General features: G+C 34.8%; 1 pseudogene; it reads left to right on the top strand.

The window, feature by feature from the left end:
- The first annotated feature begins 415 nt into the window (after positions 1-415).
- LOC149227994 (alpha-mannosidase At3g26720 pseudogene) lies at positions 416-1,647 on the top strand (annotated as a pseudogene).
- The last annotated feature ends 3,666 nt before the right edge of the window (positions 1,648-5,313 follow it).

The raw sequence follows: 5,313 nt of genomic DNA, 5'->3' as shown, positions 1-5,313 counted from the left end.
GTCCCATGGAAGTATCGTTGAAGGTCCAGCTCAGCTCCAAATCTCAGCGCCCCTGCATCCACATTACACACAGGTCAAGAAATCGAAAGCCAATACAATCTAGCTGTGGCGTTATGCTTCTCGTTGTGGCCCTATGCACAACGCTTACACCTGGGCAGAAAACAAAAGCAACAAATCGCACAGTTAGTTTCCAAACAAAGATATTATCATGACATCCAACCTTGGAGGCCAGTTGTTTAATTAGATGTCTGAGTGAAAGCGTAATTTTTTCTCGAAGGATTGAAAAACTAGAATGCACTGTGTTGGAGATACTATTGTTGAAAACATAGGGAATAGTTCAGTTTCTGAGGTGCTTGTGATGGAATTTTTGAGTTTATCTCTAGTCAAGCGGTGATTGATATGGTTGAAAATTTCAATGATCCTTGCAATACTGGAGTTGGAATTTGTAAATGGTGGTTGGTGTATGCATGATTAAGCAGCAACACGTTATATATACATGATCAATTAGACAACATTTGGACACCATTTTATCAAGCAGTAATTTAATAAAACCCTGTGTATTGGATGGAAGATTAATCCTTTTGGGCATCCGTAGTTCAAAGTGTATTTGCTAGGTGCAGAGCTTGGGTTTGACTCTCTCTTTTTCGCATGGATCGACTACCAGGACAGAGCAAACCAAATAAATCATAAAACCTTGGAGGTTGTATGGCAGGGTTCCAAGACATTTGGTCCCTCTGCTCAGATTTTTACTGATGAATTTCATGTTCACTATAATCCTCCATATCGTTTTCGATATGAAATTTTTTATGGGGATGATAATTCTCCTCCAATTCAGGGTGATGCTCTACTTTTTGACAACAATGTTAAACAATGTGTTGATGATTTTGTCAAAGCAGCAATAACTCAGGCTAATGTTACCTGTACAAATCATAATATGTGGACAATGGGAAATGACTTTGAATATCTATATGTGGATTCTTGGTTCAGCCAAATGGACAATTTAATCCACTATGTGAATAAGGTGTGCAGATGGTAAACATTCTTATTGGACATGATATTTCACAAGTAGGCTAGCTCTGAAGGGATATGTTCGCTTCCTGAGTGGTTACTATGTTGATGCGTGATAGTTTGAGTTCCTAGTTGGGAGAAGAGATTCTGGACCCAACAACAGACCCTCTAGGTGATGCTTTGGCTATTGCATAGCATCATGATGTTATTACTAGCACTGAGAAGAGCCATAGAACTAGTGACTATGCTAAACGCCTTGCAATCGGAGCTTCTCAAGCAGAAGAGGTAGTGAATTCAACTCTTTCCTGCTTGAGGAGTTCAAAATCTTATGGATGCCGAAATACATGGATAAAGTTTGAACAATGTGGTAACCTAAACATCATTTTTTTCCCACCAACAAAATCAGACCTTCCACTTGGGAAGAACGTGGTTGTAGCCACATACAATCCTCTCTGTTGGAAGTGCAAAGAGACTATAAGAGTGCTAGTAAACACTGAATCACTAGTTGTCAAAGATTCTGATGGAAAGATAATAGAGTCACAGCTTGTACCTCTAGGAAATTCTACAGATATCAAATCACAAGAAGGGGCTAATGGTTTAAAAATTCTTGAGATTGCAAAAGCGTACTTTCCCCATTAGAGGATTTTCATCCACCTGTCAAAAATAATGAGGCAAAAATTAAGGTCATAGGAGTTGGTGGGGGCGTTTCTAACGCTGTCAATAGGACGATCGAGAGTGAAATGAAAGGTGTGAAGTTCTGGAGATATTTTATGAATAAAACCATCCAGTAATTAAGTCCTAGATTCGAGGAAATGGAGTAAAAGAGGAAAATTAATGGTGAAAATTGAAATGTCAAAGTTGTCAGGCACAAATCCAGCACTGGTTGAGGAAAATCTCAGATTTCAGGGCTTAATGTCAGTAATCAAAGGGTGAAATAGTAATAAAAAGGTAGATTTTGTGGAATATGGTTCCACACCTGAAGGAGCGGATATAGTAATATTAATCTGCTTGGCAAAACTTCACATAATTTGGGTTTTCAAAAACTATTTCTCATGGTTCTCGAGATAGTTTGGGATTTTAGCTGCAAATTAGTTTATAATATTGTTTTATGATAGGATTTTATTATTAATTTTATTTTATTATTTCCTATTTCCTATGTTGAGGAAATAAAAATAGATTTGTAATTTAGTATATATAGGATTATTTTTAAAAGATAGAGGTTCAATTTTTGCAACATGAAGAGGCACTTGGACTGTGTAAAGTTTTATTGAATATCATAATAAAGTAGTTTTTTCCCTTTAGGCCTGGGATCCGTAAAGTGCTTAAATGTTCAGTATGTTTTTCTCATAAATTATTTTATATATTATGTCTTTTCTGCTATTTTGTGTTGCAGCATTCTCTAAGTGAAATGTTTGGAATCCATCAATGCCATGATGCTCCTTTCATAATGATTATGTTGCTAAATGTGTGGTTATATTTTCAGAATCCATCCCCCGATAGATGCTCTGTTGAGTAACCCTGTGTTTCTCTTTCATCTAGAATTACTGCTGCAGATCCATCCCTTGTTTGACGCCTGCAGGGAAGCGGGCTTTCTCCCCTATTCTTCTCACATTCGCAATCTTTATCTCGCTGAAAATTGCACTTACTTTTCCCCAAGTTTGCTAGCAGAAACTGGCATCGACTCCATAGCCCAAATGGTCCTTTCTCTTGCTATTTTTGAGCCAAAACCTTTCAAACAAATCCCCACACTCCATAGCTAGCCTAAGATTCAGTTATCATAGCCACATTTTTTTGAAAAAGAGAGAGCCCTCTATGGTCTGGTAGGGATAGATGCCAGATCGAAAGCTTGCTCTGTGGTTACCTCAGAATTGCCTCTTTTCAGCCTTGAGGTTCATTCTGAGTGCTAATAGGTTGTCTTGTAATATATTTTTCCTTCGAATTATCAATTACAAGCATCAAATATTTTTCTTGGGAACATTTTGATCTCTTTCTTCTTTCTTCCTCAATGAAATCTTCTTCATCTATCTGCATCAGATCCTCAGTAAATAGCCCTTTAGATCCACTATCAAGCTTGGCCAGGGTAACTATTTTTGTCTCTGCTTGTCCTTTTTTTGAAACTCCTTCTGATTGCATCGAGCAATTTTCTTCATTTTCCAACTGATTTTGGTCAACATTTTCAATAGTTGACTATTCGATCTTGTTTCCTATCCTTTCCATTTTTGAACTACCCCAATCTTTATATTCAACCCCTTTTAGCTTCTTTGTTTTGGCTGAAATGATATGATGAGGATCATACTGACATGCTTCATCATATTGAAAATTGAAACAAGCTAGCAATTAATCAATTATCAGTGAAGTTGCTCCATTCTTAACAATAAAACGTCCATTTAGAGAAATTTTGAGGCAAAAAATGGGTCTCAAAACAAAAATGTAAAAACAAAAATCAACTTTATAAGAACCAATAGGATTCAAGATGACAATGTCAACCATGGGGGATGATTCACCATTTTTGGAGTAAAAAGGTAAAAAAAAAAAAAAAAATTCTTTGTCAACCCGTATTTTCAATTTATCTCCCTACGGTTGTACTCAAATTTTGAGTGAGAGCACTCATTGTATGTGGAGTTAAAATCCTCATCAAGGGAGTACCCATGTTGCATAATTTTGATGGGCCCTACTACAAGAAAAATGAGAAATACATGAAAAATGTGATTACAATCATGTTTCTCATGTATTTCTCATTTTTTAGGTAGTAGGTTCCATCAAAAGTATGCAACATGGGTACTCTTGGATGAGGAAAAGAATTTTTCATTCACCGAGTGATCCCGCTTGAAATTTGATTAAAATCGTAGGGAGATAAGTTGAAAAATAGCTGTTTTCTCTTTTCCTTCTATATTTGATGATGTAATCTAATATTATTTTATTATTTCCACTAATATTTCATTAGGAGACCCATTTTAGACCTTAAAATTTCTCTAATTCATTGTTATTGGAAATTTGAAAGACATTGGTAAATTATTGCTTGAAAAATGTATAAAATATGAATCTAATCTCTACTTTAAGGTCTCCAAAGTGTAAATCCTAGGAGTTGAAAATGAAGGTAGTTTATAGCGTTTCACCTCTTTTCCATAAATCCCTATCATTGCATAGTCCTTATATAAGAACCAATCTCCAATTCTAGACCTTGAACTCGGTTGGTTACATTTCTTCAGCTTTAGGTATATTCTTGGAAATTCTTCTTCATGAATTAATGCATACAACTTGGATATGAACTTGTTAAAAAAAATTGAAGAAACCCTCTCACTCATTTCTAAGACAAAAATCCTTGTGAATCACTAAACTTACTCCAAAATAAGTAATTCATTATGGTTCGAGAACATGTTGAAACTAACCAGTGAATTTATCCAAAATTAAGTAAATGAGAGAAGATTGGTATCTAAAGCTCCGAAGGGTGTTGAAATTTCTCAACTATTCATGTATTTATTATGCTATAAATTTAGAGTGATTGAAATTTAACAACATTTAAAAATACCATAGAAAACCCATGAAACATTCATTGACAGCCTGATCATGATCAAAACCCAAGATTTGACTAATCATGGAGGGAATGATCTGCACTGGTTTAACAACCCACTCGAATTTGAGAGGGTAGATTAAATATTATAAATAAGTCTCAAAATTTAAAACACTTTGGACAAATGTAACTTGTACTTGTGGGGCTAATGATTTGAAGGTTTGAATGAGAGTTTCTTCATTTAATTATATGGTGTTTTCATTCATAATATTGGAAGACTATAATGCTATCATCTTGAGAACTAATTCAATAGTTAAGGAAATGATTATATTTGAAGTGTTATTTGTCACTATTGATCTAATAAAAGAAAAATAATTCTTAGAGGACCATATGAACAATTCAATGAAATGAAAGGCCTTAGGAACTATACACAATGGTAGACATGACTCCCAAACTTTATAACTCTTGCTAATTTCATGATCCTAATGAAAGAACAATTGATGGATCTTCTCTTGATTAGTACATGACAAAATTGGCTCATAAATGTCCCATTCTTGGTCTACCAGGTTATTTATTCTAGTCTAGGTCAAAGATTTTATGGATGTAAACAATTTTATTAAAGGATTCCATTCTTTCAACTACTAAAACACTGATATAGAACAATAAACCAACCTTGAAAGTTGAATTCTTGTTGACTTAGACATTTTAACAATATTCACTGTCACCCGTAATAAAGCCATTTTCACCCATAAGTAACTGTAGAACACTATGTTTTTTCTAGGTAAAAATAAATC

The sequence above is a fragment of the Pinus tabuliformis genome, chromosome J (assembly GCF_031772625.1).
Source record: "Pinus tabuliformis cultivar Carrire ecotype Pingquan chromosome J, CPIR1, whole genome shotgun sequence".
Lineage (NCBI taxonomy): Eukaryota > Viridiplantae > Streptophyta > Pinopsida > Pinales > Pinaceae > Pinus > Pinus tabuliformis.
Note: the sequence above shows the minus strand (reverse complement) of the source record. Positions and strands in the feature narration are given on the sequence as shown.